General features: G+C 40.3%; 1 protein-coding gene across 4 annotated transcripts in view; it reads right to left on the bottom strand.

Moving 5' to 3' along the window:
• The window catches only part of FBXO15 (F-box protein 15), a 68,417-nt gene that overhangs the window by 18,934 nt on the left and 30,027 nt on the right, over positions 1-19,456 (bottom strand). The gene's annotated exons all lie outside the window — the stretch shown is intronic.

Below are 19,456 nucleotides of genomic sequence, written 5' to 3'. Positions count from 1 at the left end.
TGCCAGTGCAGGAGCTATGATGTGGGTCCAAGCCATGGTTGGGTTTCCAAAGCAGCACTGCAAGCAGGCACAGCCAAGCTGGTGCCCTGGGAGAGGCCAGCAGACAGAAGGGTGCTCAGGTGAGACTGGCCTCAATTCATGGGCAAGATCACCCTGCTCCATTCCGGTCCAGCAGTTCCCCTGAGGCTAGAGTCTCCTAGAGAAGCTTGGCAAGCCTTGGGGAGTAGGTGTCCCTGGCCATGCTCCCCTGCAGATATTCTCACACCAAACCTTCTCAGCTCCTCACAGGCTAGTGTCCTGCCCCTATCATCCCTCTAAGCAACTCTCCCTGCCAGATCAAGTGTCTGTGGGAGTCATGAGGTCTCCTGCTGCCAGGATTCCAGAGGCCCATGGAAAGAGTAGGTCACTCCTCATCTGCTCAACTCACCCCTTCCCCAGGAGTTGTTGGGGGCCAGGAACAACATGTCATGGTGTGCAGTAGCCCCATGCAGGGTCCCCAGCTCCCTTCCCCTGCAGCCCAGCATGTGTATCCTCCCCCTCCATCCACTCTCAATGCCTTCCTTCCAAAGATCTGCTCAGAGTGCACCAGTCTTCCCTGTCTTCCCCACGTCCCAGTCCCTCGGTGACAGATGTTCCTCCTGGCTGCATCTAGTCAGCCTAGCTGCAGCAATTTCTTAAGAGAACAATAAGGTTTGCAGTATCAATTGACTCTTCCTTTCATGAAACACTTATCTGTAGTATGTGAAGCTGTTTTATAGCATTTTACCAATAGAACTTCTTTCAAAATTAGAATCAAGCCTCTGAAACCTTGACATTGCTTTATCAACTAAGTTTATGGAATATTCTAAATCTTTTGTTGTCATTTCAACAATGTTCACAGCATCTTCACCCAGAGTAGATTCCATCTCAAGAAAACACTCTCCCCACTCATCTGTAAGAAGCAACTCCTCATCCACTCAAGTTTTATCATAAGATTAAAGCAATTTAGTCACAGCAGGCCCCACTTCTAACTGTAGTTCTCTTGCTATTTCCACCACATCTGCAGTTTCTTCTTCAAGTGAAGTCTTAAATCTCTCAAAGTCATCCATGAGGGTTAGAATCAACTTCTTCCAAACTCCTGTTAATGTTGATATTTTGACCTCTTCCCTTGAATCATGTGTGTTCTTAATGGCATCTAGAATAGCGAATCCTTTCTGAAAGGTTTTCAATTGACTTTGCCCAGATCCATCAAATGAATCACCATCTATGGAAACTATACACTTATAAAACTATAGACTTGTAAAAAGACTTACAAGACAATAGACTTATAAAATGTATTGCTTAAATAAGACTTAATGGATGAAATTACCCTTTATCTATGGATTACAGAATGGATGTTGCATTAGCAGGCATGAAAACAACATTAATCTTTTTGTACATCTCCATCAGAGCTCTTGCATGACTAGATGTATTCTCAATGAGCAGTAATACCTTGAAAGAAATTGATATAGTCTAGATATGTACCTCTGCTAAAATCTTATGATGAAATGTAATCTCCAATGTTGGAGGTAGGGCCTGGTGGGAGCTGATTGTATCAGGGGGCAGATTTCTCATGAATGCTTTAGTGCTACCCTCTTGGTACTATTCTCATGATAGTGAGTGAATTCTTGCAAAATTTGGTTTTGTTTAAAAGTATGTGGCCTCTCCCCTCCTTTCTCTTGCTCCAGCTTTTGTCATGTGATGTGTCTACTCCCCACTTCGCCTTCCACCATGACTGTAAGCTTCCTGAGGCCTCCTTAAAAGCTGATGCCACTCTATATCCTCTACAGCCTACAGAACCTCGAGCCAATAAAATCTCTTTTCTTTATAAATTACCTAATCCTGAGTATTTCTTTATAGCAATGTGAGAACAGACTAATACAGGAATCTTGCTTTCTGAGAAGTGCGTCTCAATAGTGCACTTATTCAGCAAACCATGCTATAAATAGATATGCTATCATCTAGGCTGTGTTGTCCCATTTATACAGCAGAGACAAAGTAGACTTAGCAGCCTTCTTAAGATCCCTAGGATTTCAGAATGGTAAAAGAGGACTGGCTTGCACTTAAAGTAAACAGCTGCATTAGCCACGAACAAGAAAGTCAACGTGTCCTTTGAGCCAGGCAGTGACTTCTCTTCTCCAGCTATGAAAGTCCTTGATAGCAGCTCCTTCCCATAGAAGACTGTCTCATCTAAATTGAGAATCCATTGTTTAGTGGAGCCACCTTCATCAATGTTCTTAACTCGATCTTCCAGAGAACCTGCTGCAACTTCCCCTCAGCACTGGCTGCCATACCTGGCACTTTTATGCTACAGATATTTCTTGTTTTCTTAACCTCATAATCCAACCTCTGCTAGCTTCAAACTTTTCTTCTGCAGCTTCCTACCTTTTATCAGCATTCACAGAATAAAAGGGAGTTAGGTCCTTGCTCTGGATTAGGTGTTGGCTTAAGGGAATACTGTGGTCAGCTGAATCTTCCACCCAGACAACAGAAACTTTCTTCATATCAGCCATAAGGCTGTTTTGATTTATCATTTATATGTTCACTGGAGTGGCACTTTAATTTCTTTCAAAACTTTTCCTTTGTATTAATGACTTGGTTGTTTGGTGCAAGAGGCCTAACTTTCAACCTCTCTTGGCTTTTAACATGCCTTCCTCACTAAACTTAATCATTTCTAGCTTTTGGTTTTTTTTTTTTTTTTTCTTTTGAGACAGAGTCTCGCTCTGTCTCCCGGGCTGGAGTGCAGTGGCTGGATCTCAGCTCACTGCAAGCTCCGCATCCCGGGTTTACGCCATTCTCCTGCCTCAGCCTCCCGAGTAGCTAGGACTACAGGCACCCGCCACCTCGCCCAGCTAGTTTTTTGTATTTTTTAGTAGAGACGGGGTTTCACCGTGTTAGCCAGGGTGGTCTCGATCTCCTGACCTCGTGATCCGCCCGTCTCGGCCTCCCAAAGTGCTGGGATTACAGGCTTGAGCCACCGTGCCCGGCCTCTAGCTTTCGATGTAAAGTGAGAGACATGCAACTCTTCCTTTCACTTGAATGGTTAGAGGCCACTGTAGGATTATTAACTGGCCAAATTTCAACATTCTTGTTTCTCAGGGAATAGAAGGGCCTGAGGAGAGGGAGAGGGATGGGTGAACAGCTGGCCAGTGGAGCAGTCAGAACACATACAACAGTTATCTATCAGGTTTGCCATCTTACATGGGCACTGTCTGAGGTGCCCCAAAACAGTTGCAATAGTAACATCAAAGATCTCTGATCACAAATCACCAGAACACATATAATAATAATAATGAAAAAGTTTAAAATACTGGGAATTACCAAGATATGACACAGAAATTCGAAGTGAATACATGCTATTGGAAAACCGGCACCAATAGACGTGCTCCACGCAGAGGTGCCACAAACTTTCAAGTTGTAAAATCTACAATATCTTAGACTTCCAGATCCAACATGGTAGCAGCATACAAGCAAGCTGGATGCACTTCCCTCAACAGAAAACCAAAACAAATGCACAATGCTAAGATTATCACCAGAAATATTCCAGAACTCAAATACAAGAATGAGACAGTTCCTGAGGCCACAGAGAAGTGAAAGACCTTGAGCAGTGAGCAGATGGTAATAGAATTGGATTTCACATCTGTGACACCCCTCCCCCATTCTACCCATAACCAAGGGCGTAGAAAATTTCCTTGGAACTCATGGTCTCCACAATGGAAACATAAGATTAAGGTGAACAACCAGCTTCCCCACCATCTTGGGTTCCCTGGCAGGAGACCTGTCCCTACGTTAACCCATGGGAAGTATTGTGAGTGCCTGAAGAGAGAAATATCCTTGAGGATAGGCAAAGTCAAAGTGAGGAGGTGAGACTATCATCCCCAGCCCTGGAAATGCAGCTCAGTAACTCAGCCAAAGGAGATGCCAAATTACTGTGACTGTTCAGTAGTACCACACCACAGGATGGATGTTCCACTGACTCCTGGGCACAAACCCCCAGTCAGCCTTCTCATACTGCCAGGATATACTCTTTGGGGCCTCCTGCATCTGAGACAAGCAGTACTCCAATTAGTTACTACAGCCAAGGTGAAAATGGGCTTAAGGCACCACCTAGAGCCAAAAATGAGCCAGCAACTTGGCAGTAAAGAATCGCTAAGCAAATATATCCCATAAAAAAAAAACAAAAGAAATCAGTCAGAGAAGACTGGAATAAATAACTAATCATTCAATGGAAAGATATAGCCACACATCCCCAAGAAAGAAAAGCAAACAGGGAACCATAATCTCCCAAAGTTTAAAAAAAAAAAAAAAAAAAAACATAACTGACCCTAACAAGATGGCGATATGTGAGCTTTCTGACCAAGAATTCAAAATAGCAGTTTTAAGGAAACCCGGTGATCTCCAAGATAACACAGAAAAGCAATTCAGGAAAATAAACATGTCGATAAACTGAGAAAAGCCACAGACCCTCTGAAGGAAGCAGATTACTCCCGCAGGACACAGGACACACTCCAAATACTGTGAGTACCCAAGCTATGGAAGTAGGAAAGGGGAATCACCCACCCCAAAAACACACCCTCATTGGAGAACCTGAAGGTCTAGATCACAGGAGAAGATTCATGGGTCCTTACCTGGAGCTGAGCCAATTTAGAGAGCCGAGTGAAATACAGGGGCAGAGGAGGCAGCGGGAAAAGCCCTGCGGGCTCTCTGGGTCCATAAGGAAGTCATTTCTGTCTTGCCTAGGAAGGATCCTTGGGGAGGGCTGCCAGAGGAACTGGGAAAAGACCAAAAGGAAAAGGAAACCTCCAGCTAAACTTTGTAACAACTCCAACTGAACGCAATGTCTCCTGGCCAGAACTTGGGGGAGGGTGTGAATCCAGGGTGCAGACTCCACAGCTAGGGAGGCACGAAAGCCCTCCTTGCTTTCATAGTTGAGAGGCAGGTAGACTGGGGCAAGTTCTCAGCCCTGCACAGCCATTGCCTGGAAACAGACTTGGTGCTATTGGAGGGGTGGGGGGGCGTGGTGTAAGTGAGACCAGCCTTTTAGGTTGCACGGGAGCTGGGTGAGGCCTGTGACTGTTGGCTTTGCCCCACTTCCCTGACAACCTGCATGACACAGCAGAGGCAGCCATAATCTTCCTGGGAACATAGCTCCATTGATGTGGGAACCACATCTCCATCCCCCACAGCAGCCACAGCAAGACCCACCCAAGGAGAGTGTGAGCTCAGACATGCCTAGCCCTGTCTCCACCTGATGGTTCTTCCCTACCCACCCTGGTAGGTGAAGACAAAGGGCATATACTCTTGGGAGTTCTAGGGCCCCACCTACCACCTGATCCTCCCTATACTACCACAGCTGATGCTCTCTTAAAAACACAACCTCCTGGCAAGAGGCCAACCAGCACAAAAATAGTGCAATAAACAAAATTACAACTAAGAACCCTTGCAGAGTCCACTTCACTCCCTTGCCACCTCCACTGGAACAGGAGCTGGTACCCACAGCTGAGAGACCTGCAGACAGTTCACATCACAGGACTCTGTGCAGACAGCCCCCCTGTCCCGCGAGTAGCAGCCCAGAGCAGGTAGGCCTGCTGGGTGGCTAGATCCAGAAGAGAGATAACAATCACTACAGCTTGGCCCTCAGGAAGCCATATCCCTAGGAAAATTGGGAGAGTACTACAAACACCCCATGGGACAAAAGACCTGAAGAGCAGCCTTGAACCCTAGACCTTCCTTCCAATGTAGCCTACCCAAATGAGAAAGAACCAGAAAAACAATCCTGGAAATATGACAAAACAAGGCTAATATCCCCCAAAAAATCACACTAGCTCACCAGCAATAAATCCAAACCAAGATGAAATCCTTGATTTGCCTGAAAAAGAATCCAAAAGGTCAGTTACTAAGCTAACCAAGGAGGCACCAGAGAAAGGTAAAGCCCAATTTAAGGAAACCAAAAAAAGATACAAGAAATGAGGAGAGAAATCTTCAGTGAAATTGAGAGCAAAAATAAAAAACAAATATTGAAGGAATTTGTTGCCTCTAGACCTGCCTTGTAAAAGAAAAGGAAAATGATCATCTGACAAAGGGCCAATATCCAGAATCTACAAAGGACTTAAACAAATTTACAAGAAAAAAAACAACCCCATCAAAAAGTAGGTGAAGGATATGAACAGACACTTCTCAAAAGAAGACATTTATGCAGCCAACAGACACATGAAAAAATGCTCATTATCAGTGGTCATCAGAGAAATGCAAATCAAAACCACAATGAGATACCATCTCATGCCAGTTAGAATGGGTGATCATTAAAAAGGCAGGAAACAACAAATGCTTGAGAAGATATGGAGAAATAGAAATGCTTTTACACTGTTGGTGGGAGTATAAATTAGTGCAATCATTGTGGAAGACAATGTGGTGATTCCTCAAGGATCTAGAACAAGAAATACCACTTGACCCAGTGATCCCATTACTGGGTATATACCCAAAGGATTATAAATCGTGCTGCTATAAAGACACATGCACACGTATGTTTATTGCAGCACTATTCACAATAGCGAAGACTTGGAACCAACCCAAATGTCCAGTGATAGACTGGATTAAGAAAATGTGGCACATATACACCATGGAATACTATGCAGCCATAAAAAAGGGTGAGTTCATGTCCTTTGCAGGGACACAGATGAAGCTGGAAACCATCATTCTCAGCAAACTATCACAACGACAGAAAACCAAACACCATATGTTCTCACTCATACGTGGGAGGTGAACAATGAGAACACACGGACACTGGGCGGGGAACATCACACACCGGGGTCTGTTTGGGGATGGGGGGCTAGGGGAGGGGCAGCATTAGGAGAAATACCTAATGTAGATGACAAGTTGATGGGTGCAGCACACCAACATGGCACACGTATACTTATATAACAAACCTGCATGTTGTGCACATGTACCCTAGAACTTGAAGTATAATAATTTAAAAAAACAAAGGAAAATGATAAAAGGTCAGAAACTTGGATCTACATAAAGAAATAAAGAGCACTGAAGGAATAAGTGAAAAAAAAAAAAGCTTTCACTTCCTTATTCATAATTGACCTAACAAATAACAGTTTGCCCAAAACAATAATAGTAATAATATATTCAAATACATATACATATGGGTGCATATATATATATATATATATATGCTTATGTATAAGCAAAATGAGAAACAGCAATGATGCAAAGATTGGGAGGGAGGAATTTGGATTATTTTGTTATTGTAAGGTATTTGCAATACCTGTGAAGCGGCAGAGTGTTATGTGAAAGTGAAACTGGATTTGTGGTAAATGTGGTAAATTGCAGAGCAACCACTATAAAAGTTTAAAAACAAGTATAAGTGATATGCTAAAAAGAAGACAAAATGGAATCATATAAAATGCTCAATTAAAACTACAAAATGCAGAAAAAGCATAGAATACATAAATAGGAATAATGAACAAAAGTAACAAATAGAAAACAATAACAAATACAGTATATACCTCTCCAACTGTATTGATAATAACTTTAAACACCAGTGGTCTAAATATACCAATTAAGAGACAGAGATTCTCAGAGTTGGTAGAAAAAAACAAGACCTAACTATATATGGACAATAAGAAACTCACTTTAAATGTAAAGATACATACAAATTAAGTGGAAAGAAAAAAATAAACCATGCTAACACCAATCAAAAGAAAACGTAAGTAGCTATATGTCAGACAGAGCATACTTTAGAGCAAGGAAACTTACCAGGGATAAAGAGGGGCCATCAGATACTGATAAAGAGATCAGTTTTCCAAAATGCTATAACAATTCTTAATGTGTATGTGATTAACAACAGAACATCAAAATATCTGCGGCAAAAACTAATAGAACAGCAAAGAGAAATAAACTAACCCACTATTATAGTTGGAGACATCAACACCTATCAGAAATTGACAGATCCAGCAGGCAGAAAATCAGTAAGGAGGTAAGTGAACTCAATAATGTCATAAATTAACTGGGTATAATGGATATTTATAGACTACATCATACAATAAGAGCAGAATGCACATTCTTCTCAAGCTCACGTGGAACATTTACAAAGATAGACCACATTATGGGCCATAAAACCATAAAACACACCTTGGTCAGGCGCGGTGGCTCACACCTGGAATCCCAGCACTTGGGAGGCTGAGGCAGGTGGATCACCTGAGGTTCTGTCTCAGAAAAAAAAAAAAAAAACATAAACCTTACCTTAACAAATTTACAAGACTGGAAATCATACAATGTCTGCAAACTGATACAATTAAACTAGGTATCAATAACAGAAAGTTAGATGGAAAATTCCAAAGTACTTGGAGACTGAATAACAGATTTCTAAATAACACATGAGTCAAAAAAGAAATTCCAAGAAAAAGTTAAAAATGTTCTGAAGTAAATGAGAATGAAAACACAACTTAACAAATTTTGTGGGAGGCAGTAAAAGCGGTGCTTAAATGGAAATTTACGGCATTAAATTCATATATTAGAAAAGAAGAAAGATCTGAAATCAACAATCTAAGCTTTCATACCTTAAGAAACTAGAAAAATATGAGCAAATTAAATCCAGACTAATAAGAAAAAAAAGAATAAAAATTAAAGGAAGAATCAGTAAAATTAAAAACAGAAGATCAGTGCAGAAAAACCTATGAAACCGAAAGCTGGTTTTTTGGAAATAAGAATAAAAGTAATAAGCATTTAGCAAGGTAAACTAAAAAAAAGAGAGAATATAAATTGTTAATATCAGAAATGAAAAACGGGAACATCAGTGTAGCTCCCATGGATATTAAAAAGATAATAGGAGAATACTATGAACAAAGCAATGCCCATACATTTGATAATCTAGATGAAATGGACCAATTCCTTGAAAGACACCATCTGTCAAAATTCACACAAGAAGAAATAGATAATCTAAACAGGTCTATAGCTATTAAAGAAATTGAATCAATAATTAATAACCTTGTAAAACAGAAAGCACCAGGCCCAAATGAGTTCACTGGTAAATTCTACCAAATATTTAAGGAAGAAATCATATCAATTCTCTAAAATATCTTTCAAAAGATAGAAGCAAAGGGAATACTTGCTAACTCATTCTATAAGGCCAGTTTTGCTCTAATTTCAAAACCAAAAACATTGCAAGAGAAGAAAACTACAGACAAGCAACTCTCATGAATAAAGATGCAACAATCCTCAACAAAATACCAGCAAGTCAAATTCAACAATGTAGAAAAATAATTATATATTATGATCAAGTAGAATTTCTCCAAGGTCAACATAGCTGGTTCAACATTGAAAATCAATTAATGTAATCCATCACACAACAGGTTTAAGAAGAAAAATCACATGATCATAATACATACAGAAACAGCATTCAACAAAATCCAGGAAAAAACAGGAATACAGGGGAACTTTCTCAACTTAATAAAGAATAGCTACATAAACCCTGTCATTAACATCGTGCTTTATGGTGAGAAACTTGAAACTTTCTCATTAAGATCAGGAACACAGCAAGGATGACTCCTCTCATCAGTGCTTTTCCATATCATACTGGAAGTCCTAGCTAATGCAATAAGACAAGAAAAGGAAATAGAAGGTATTGTGATTAGGAAGGAAGAAATAAAACCCTTTGTTCAGAGATGACATGACCATCTCAGTAGAAAATCTAAAAGACTCTAAAAGAATGGCCAAAATCCAGGACACTGACAACACCAAATGCTGGTAAGAATGTGAAGCAATAGTAACTTTCATTTATGGCTGATAGCAATGCAAAATACTACAGTCACTCTGGAAGACAGTTTGGCCATTTCTTACAAAATTAAACACACTCGTACCACATGATCCAGCAATCACACTCCTTGGTATTTACTGAAAGGAGTTAAAGACTTGTGTCCATAAAAACCTGCACATGGACGCTTATACCAGCTTTATGCATAATTGCTAAAACTTGGAAGCAACTAAGATGTCTTTCAGTAGATGAATAAACTGTGGTACATCCAGACAATGTGATATTATCCAGCACTAAAAAGAAATGAACTATCAAACCATGAAAAGACATGGAGAAAACTTAAATGCATATTACTAACTGAAAGAAGCTGGTCTGAAAAGGTTTATACTGAAAGATTCCAACCATATGATATTCTAAAAAAGGAAAAAGGATGGAGACAGCAAAAAGGCTAGTGGTTGCTAGGAATTAGGGAGGAGGGAAGGATGAATAGGTGAAGCTCAGAGGATTTTTAGGGTAGTGAAACTGCTCTGTATACTACCATAATAGTGAAAACGGACCATTAATATTTGTCCAAACTCATTAAATGTAAAACACCAAGAGTAAACCCTGCCATAAACTACGGTAGGACCTTGGGTGATTATGATATGTCAACATTGTCCACTCTAGTGTGGGAATTTAATCATGAGAGAGGTTATGGTTTTGTGGGGCAGAAGCTATATGGGAAATCTCTGTACCTTCCTTCCAGTTTTGCTGTGAACCTAAAACGGCTTTAAAAAGGACAGTCTATTTTTAGAAAAACTCAAATGACAGAAGCAGCATACTTTGTTATTTAAGATTTACCTCCCTTAGATTCTTTAGTGTTCCTCTTCCTCTCAATACTGATAAAAAATACTACAATATACTGCACCATGCAAAACCTTTTTCCTTCAGTTTCTGAAAATTGGTAATAATTAGCCTGATACAAAAATCAAATAAATATACATTTCTTCATACTTTGCATTGCTGATGAGGCCCCTCTGGCAAGCTCTATTTACACTTCAAAGACACAACTGGACTATTTCCTGTCTTCTCTTTCATGGGGTGGCACCATCACCTCATCAAAGTGCTCATGGACAGCTATGCTGAAAAGAGTTCACACAGCAGGCCTCACATTGTCAATTCTTAGGAAGACCTGCTTGCAAGCCTGGCCTTTGGATGTGGTCTAAGCATTTGGATTTCAGAAGTGTTCTCACCCACCATTCCCTAACCAGTAAGGGTGGTTCCCGTACCTAAACAATTTGTACAATGTGGTTAATGCTGAACATCCTCTTTGCTTCTGAGAGTCTGGAATTCTGCCAGTGCCAGGCAGAGACTGCCAATGTGACAAGCCCCCAGTAAAAACTCTGAGTGCTGAGTCTCTAATGAGCTCTCATTAGAGCTGTCTAATGATAGACAACATTTCACACATCTGGTCACAACTCATTCTTGGAGGAATTAAGAGCACTTTGTGTCGACCCCATGGGGAAGGATTCTGAGCTTGCACTGGTTTCCTGCAGACTTCACCCCATGCCCTTTCTATCTTTGCTGACTTTGTTCTGTATCGTTTCACTGTCATAAATCTTAGCCGATAATGCAACAATATCCTGAGTCCTGGTAGTCTTCCTAGTGAAGCACTGAAATTAGGGAGTCAATGTCACCTATTTACATTTCCAAAAGAACAGAAAACAAAAGTTATACAGAAAAACCCACAGGCACTGTTAAAAGCTCACCTTAACTTTTCATTTACAAATTACTCTTTCAGTATTTCCGTCACTTTTCACATACATTCCTCCTTTCCCCTCATAAATCCAATTCAGAGAGCAAAATATTTCTTCATCTAAACTTCCTTTTAGCTTAATTTTAGTGGCAATACACAAAGAAGCAGGTAACAATATGTGAAAGTCCGGGGATCATACATTTTTCTTTGAAAAGAAATTAGATGGATCCTTTTTAAAATTTTCAATATAGCCATGACTTGACAAAGTGGCAGAACACATAAAAATACAAAGAAAGGACACTTCCCAGTTCCTTGGGGGAGGAATATGACAAAGTTCCAAGGAGAAGCAGTCACATAAACCTATAAGGAAAAAAGAAAGGACACGAATCCTTTTTATTCACTATCGGGTAGTATAGACAGGTCAAAAAGCCTTTCCCTAGACACAGCTTCTTACTGAGGGAAAATAATGCCTAGAAGCATGAGCAATATTTTATGGAATTAGAGGACCTAAGGTCCTCCTAACGACGCCAAAATAGAACATCCTCAGATCTGAAAGGACAACAGAGGAAGAAAAGTAGAGCAAGACTTGGTGTCCACTGGCCTGGGAGCTGAGCCCGCTGGAGACACGTCAGAATTCAAAGCTAAGCGATACAAGCTGTTGTCTCAAAATGGATGACTGCAGCACTGGCTGAGCTGGGAGATGTTGCTGGTCAGCCAATGAGGTGATGCTTATTTCTGAGCACTTACCACTGAGTCAGTTTGGAAATACCCTTCCCACTCTATGACTTGAGAACCTAATCCCAGGCACCAAGAGTTAACGGGGTTCTTCTGGTTTGTTTTTAGTAACAGACATTGAAAAAAACTCAAAGGACCTTGTACCAAAGTTCATGGGACAGAGTTAAGAAAATAAAACAAAGGGATATTTTGTTCAGAGAAAATATCGTGACCAAGAGGTAGACGACATTAAATTGCCAGAACTCACTCTGAATACGTCATTGGGATTGTTCTGTCTGAAAACAAACACAAATCCTTTGATTATTTGCATTCCCTACATATACAATTCTAGAGATCCTTTTAGCCAGTATAAGGCAAATTATTCTACACAATGCATTCTATACTTTCTAAAGAAATACATATGTATCTTTTAAAGGATGAAGATATACACTGATATGTAGATATATTATAATGCATAATGTATAATCAAAATAGATACTCATTGCTTTTTCTATGAGTCTAATATTTATTAAAATATGAATAAAGGATTTGTGTATACAAAAATAATTTGACAGAAAAATCCAGAACTGCAAAAGATGTGAAAGACGTTTTGCTCCACTCCCCCGGGTATCTATTTCTTTAGTGATACTGTACTTTCTTGGTTCCTGTAGTTTCAGAGTGGTTAACATCTGCTAAGCCAGCCCCCTCTCAATTCATTTTCAAAACTTAAGACCTGGATGGTGATCACACAGGTGTTTTCTTTACAATAATGTCTTATGCATCTCTCTGTGTGTCTTTTCACAATACAAAGATGTTTAATTGCCAAAAACAAAAAAAAAAAGGAAAAGCAAGGGAACAATTAACAGTCAGAATGGTGGTTCCCTCTGGCAGGAAAGAAGCAGATGAGAGCGGGTTGGGGACATGCAGGTGGCTTCAAAGCTTGTGGTACTGGCCTATTTCTAAACTGTGGTGGCTACATGGTTTTTTATTGTATTGTTTTTCTGTAGCCTGTATACATAGAAAAGATTATACTTTCTCATAATTAAAAATTTAAAACAAAATTTCTCAGCCATTTAATATGCATATGTGCATTTCCAAAGTGATTTTAGACTCTACTTTGCAAGTGTGATAAATTTCCATTGGGGTTTTTAATAGGATTGCAGTGACTTGGTGGACTAAACTGGAGCATCCATAAAACCCCTTATTCAAAAACAGAATCCTGGAAATGTCCATACAGAATGACCAAATTCTGGTTCTATTAATAAATTATGTCATAGTTGAAGTTTTATGCTTTCCACTACCACACGACCCTACTACCCGGGCCTGGACCCCTCCCCAGTAACCTGTCTGGACACTGCAACTGGTCACTTCATCCCCACCCCACCTCCTCCTGGTGTGCCCTTCCTCAGAACCTTCCAGGAATCCCTCATGCCACCCCTCTCTGCTCATGTCTGTGCCTGGATTCCCAAGCTTCTCTCTGTCCCTAAGCCTATCAGGCAGGGATCACATGGAGGCGGAGCTTCCCTCTGTGTGTCCCATCTCCTGCATTCAGTAACTGTTTGTTAATGGATGAACCCCAAACGACCCAGCCTCATCCCTTTACTTCCCGCAGCTCCCTACAGCCTTCCTGGTTAGTGTCAAGCCAGGCTTCTCAGGTCTCACGGAGGATGAACAGAGCAGAGAGCCACCCACATTCCAGAGACGTGATGATAGAACATTTTATCCTTGATAGTGAGAAAGTATTTTTTTTTTAAATGGGGGCAAAGTGCTTTATCCCCAAATGCAATGACAGAGCTGAAATTTACTAAATATACCACATGGTACCACAAGAGAGTTTCTCAAAAACTACAGAGGACATTCCATTTGTATAATACTTTTTAAAATGTTACAGACACTCTGATGACAACAGCGCCCTCTGCTGACTTCTAGTAGTGCAACCATGGGAAGTGGAAATGTATTTGAGCCCACGTTGGAAATTCTACATTGTCATCTTTTTATTGGGGGGAAATCATAAAAGGCTAATTATTCCTATCTCAGTTTCCCATTCTCCTTCATTTAACTTAACCTCTTATGCGTTATAACAATCATATAACCATCAAGGGGTTTATTAACGTTAACACAAAATTGGCTTAAATATTATACTCCAGCAAGTCAGCAGCCTACCCTGACCACAATTACGATGCCAAAACTTTGGAAATACACTGACAGTCACACACACACAAGAAGATATACTCTAAAAGTACATCATTTAAAACGCAAAAATATACAGGAAGTATATTACAGGAAGCAGGACGTACCCAGCTCTGGAGTCACACAGACCTGAGTGCAGACTGTGCCACCTGCTAGCTTTACAGAACAGAGACCTGACTCACTACCAGCTTCTGACTCCTCATCAATAACATGGGGAGGTAAGAGTACCCACGGCTCAGGCTTGCTATGAAGAGGAAGTGAAATACTTTACACGAAACATGTAGCAGAAACCTATAATGAGTGCTCATAAATGTTCCCTATTACTATCATATTCATCATTATTACGGGCATATTTTAGGTATGAGGAATGCAATATAAAAATTAATCAATGTTATGCTGTATTTGTTTGCAATACTGAATGGCGGGTCCTCTTCTCTGCAGTTCCAGATAAGACAGACCTAGCACCTAACAAGCCTAACTCCTCAATAATAGAGTGATGGGATAATTCTACATGTATATGGATTCTAACATACATAATTCTACATATATATTTCTTTTTTTTTTTGAGACAGGGTCTTGCTCTGTTGCCCAGGCTGGAGTGTAGGGGCACAATCATGTCTCACTGCACCCTGGAACTCTCGATCCTCCCACCCTCAACCTCTCAAGTAACTGAGACTACAGGTGCAGGTAATCACGCCCAGCTAATTTTTGTTATTTTTTTGTAGAGACAGCGTTTCACCATGATGCCCAGGCTGGTCTGGAACTTCTGGGCTCAAGTGATCTGCCTGCCTCAGCCTCTCAAATTGCTAGGATTACAAACATGAGCCACCACACCACACCACATAAAGGTAGGCCAGGGTGTGGTGGTTCATGCTTGTAATCCCAGCACTTTGAGATTCATCATGTTAATAATGTTAATATTCCCCTTGATGATTTTATGACCTGTGTGCGTGTATGTACGTGTATGTGTATATATGTGTGTGTATATATATACATACATATGTATGTGTATATATGTGTATATATGTGTGTATGTGTATATATATGTATACACACAAACAAGTCATATAAACATCAAGGGGTCTATTAACATACACACACACAGAGCAGGGGAGAGAGAGAGAGTGAAAGAGAAAGAAAAAATGATTTTTAATGGCAAATAATGTTGTAATTTGGTAAATTCTGTATAAAGACTGTACAGGAGTTCTCTGTATTTACATTGTAATTTTACAATGTAAAAATATTTCAAAATAAACATTTTAAAAATTGAAAGTAACATAACTAGTATCTTGGAAGCAATGTTTACAGAATAGTTGGTATACTGCAAAAGCTATGTCTTATAAACCATCTCAGATGAGAAACAGCACAAGTTCCTGATGTTTGCCTTGTAATGAGAGGATGATATAGACACTAAGTACCTAAACACAAATTTCATTTTTATTTGTCTAGCCAAGTAACCTACCATAGGTACAAAGGTAGAAAGAACTCTGCCAGACCTTGAATTTGTGAGGCTTTTTCTTTCCAGAGAGAAGTACACAGTCACGTACTTTAGAAGGGGAATTCTGATGCCCTTCCTCTGGGTTGTAAAAGAAAAGGAATTAAGGCAGTGGAGGAAGATCAGCAGTGGCAGCTCTGGAACCACACAGCAGCCTAGGAACTAGGCCCCACCAGCCTCCTGGGGCCTCCCCAGACCCTGAGAGGCAGGATGACGCAGAGCTTTTCTCTCCTGGTGGAGAGGCTCAGGCCCTCGCTGTCACCTTGCTTTAGTCCTACAAGGAGGGCCAGTTTGCAGCTCTGCTCTGCAGCATCCTGAAGCTGCGTCTTATCCTCTAGAGGCAACAGAGACCTGCAAGAGCTTTGACCAAAAAGATGCTGGCCAATGCAGCTGAGAATCCTTTAGCTAAAGAAACAGAAAGAGCTTTAAGGTAATAGGCCCAGAAGAGTCTATCTAAGAGCCCTTCAACTGCGTGGCCTTTGAGAGCCACCCATTCTCTTTGTGATATTTATGTGTATGCCTACTATGTGCCATGACAGTCCTGAACAAAATAAACCAAAATACTGCCTTGCTCAAGTTACTCCTCTTAAACATACAAACTACCTAACTAAATAAGTAAACTCTGTGTGTTAGATAGTGCTATGGAGAAAAATTGAGCCGGGCAGGTGAGAAATGGGGAGGGTGAGGGCTTCTAGGTGTAGCGAAGTGGGTAAAGCCTCACTGAGAAGCAGTCAGTGAATCAGGCTCAGAGAAACACAACCCCGGGGACCCATGCTGAGATCCAGGGCAGTAACACTGCAGGCGAGAGGGGTACACCAAGAATCTGAGGCCACAGCAGCAGGTCTGACACAGTCAAGGAACAGAGAGGAACTCACTAAAGCTGCAGCAGAGCTAGAGTGGTGAGGACAGAAAGGGATAAGGCCAGAGAGGGAACAGCAGCAGTGTGGGCTGAGGCGGGGGAGGCAAAGTGGGGACACACAGGGTCTCCGTAACGGTTCACAAGGTTTAAAGGGGAAGGAGAGCTCTGAGGAGCAGCTGTAGCTGGGACCAGCCAACCATCTCACCTCATCGCTGTGGAAATCGCATCTTGTTCCCCCATTTCCCAGGACAGCTGCTCACACTGGTGGCACCAGGTCAGGCTAGATGCCCAATTCAATACTCTATGAGGGTTGCAGCCATGGAGAGCAGAGACTCAGTTCTCAGTTAATACTGGCATATAAGGCACAGCGTTTGCACCCTTGGCATGCATTGGGGCACACTGGCGGCACCCTCAACAGTGTACACAGTGTGTACTTAGTCAAAGGGATATCATAGTCTCCAATGTTCATGAATATAACAGAGCTTCAAAATACACACGGCAAAAACCGATAAAACAGCAAACAATTCACTATCAGAGTTGGAGATTTCAACACCCCTCTCTTAATAATTGATAGAAAAAAAAAAAAAAAAAAAAAAATCAACTCTCTCAAGCAATCTGACCTGATTAATATGGTAGAACACGCTACTCGACAATAGCAGAACACATTCTTCTCAAGTACACACGAAACATAGACCAAAAGAGATCATATTTTGGAACATACAACAAATTTCAGTCACTTTTTAAAAATTCAAGCAATACAAAGCATATTTCCTGACCACGATCGAATTAAATTAGAACTCAGTAACAGAAAGATCTCCAGAAAATCCCCAAATATTTGGAAACTCGATTGCACACTTCTGTCTATCCCACAGATCAAAGAAGAAATAAAAGGGAAATTAGAAAGTATTTTAAAGTGAATAAAAATGAAATAAAACATATCAGAATTTGTGGGATGCCACTAAAGCAGTACTTAGGTGGAAGTTCATAGCATCAAACATCTTAATATAATATGAAAATTCCCAAATCAATAATTTCCACTTCTCCCTTAAGAAACGAGAAACAGAGCAAATTACAACATAAGCAGAAAAAAAGTAGAAAGAATAAAAATCAACATGCAATTCAATGAAATACAAAACAGATACAGGAAAAAAGTCAATAAAACCAAAAGTTGGGTCTCTGAGAAGATCAATAAAATTGATAAACTTCCAATCACACTGATCAGGAAAAAAAAGAAAGAATACACGAATTACCAATATCAGGAATCACGTCATGTCACTACAGATTCTATAGACATGAAAAAGATTATAAGGGACTATTATGAAGAACTTTATGCCAATAAATTCAGCAACTTAGATAAAATGGACAAATTCCTTAAAGGACAAAAAAATACCAAAGCTCACTCAAGAAGAAATGAATAACCTAAATAGCTCTATCTCTTTGAAAGAAAAAGAAACTGTAGTTAAACATCTTTTCATAAAGAAAGGTCCAGGCTTTGATGACTTCATAGATGAATTCCACCAAACAAGGAAGAAATACTACCAATTCTATGCAAAATCCTCCAAAAAATCCAAGAGGAAAGAATACTTCCTAACTCATTCTATGAGACCAAAACCTCACAAAGAAATTACGAAACAACTGGAAGATAAAACAAAAGAGAAGTCACAAGAATTAAATACTTCATAAATATCTTAACAAGAAATGTACAAAACTAGTATGAAGAAAATTCTGAAACACTCCTAAAAGACATAAAAGTGTTTTTAAACAAACTGAAAGACGTTCCACATTCTTGGATGGAATAATTCAACAACAAAGATGTTAATACACCTCAGGTTAATATATGGAATTGAACAATTCTGATAAAAATGCCAGCAAACACAAGAAAACCGAGAAATCTTCCTGAGCCAAAAAGCAAGGAAGACTCAAAGGCAAAGGGGTTATCTATAGGACACAGAAGCAGCCTGAAGCAGACCCCACCCAAAAAGCTGGGGACAATTTTAACTTCAAAAAGAAATGTCTATAACTGACTATAAATTATTGAATAAGTAAATATCCCAGAGTCCAAAGTGACGCTAAACAAGGGTGGGGCCGAGGAGGAAAGAAGAGCTCAAATTTTTTCCACCACAGGAGATGACTACTGCATCAATGAAACCACGTTCCACAGAGTTAAAGAAACTAATGACTACCTGAGTTTGCAAGATGGCAGATAACAAAAAAAAGTGACTTACTGAAATACTAAAACTCCCTCCACTTGTAAGCCAAAACTAGCTGAAATCCGTCGGAACCAACATAGCCAACTGGAGTTTTCACAGATGGAGCTTTCTGACATCACAGCCTGAATTCCCACCACGTTTCATATTAACTCCTCCTGAATTTGCAAGTGACCCATGAGAGCATGAAGAGATAACTGCACCATGCCTGAGGACCTTCCGGACCTCCCCTTTCCTTCCACCAATCACCTACTAATCCCAGAATCCACTCCCTAAACCTTTTCTAAAAAAATTCCTGCGTTAAAGCCAGCATGAGGAGATAGATTTCAGCTGGACTCCTGTCTCCTTGTTAGTGGACTAGCCATAAAAAGCTTTTCTTTTCTCAAAAACCTGGTGTCACAGCATTGGGTTCTAGCACATCGGGCAGCAAGCCCCTTTTGCTCTGTAACATCAAGTTCTTCATCTGAAAATTAGCAGT

This window comes from Piliocolobus tephrosceles, chromosome 18 (assembly GCF_002776525.5).
Source record: "Piliocolobus tephrosceles isolate RC106 chromosome 18, ASM277652v3, whole genome shotgun sequence".
NCBI lineage: Eukaryota > Metazoa > Chordata > Mammalia > Primates > Cercopithecidae > Piliocolobus > Piliocolobus tephrosceles.
Note: the sequence above shows the minus strand (reverse complement) of the source record. Positions and strands in the feature narration are given on the sequence as shown.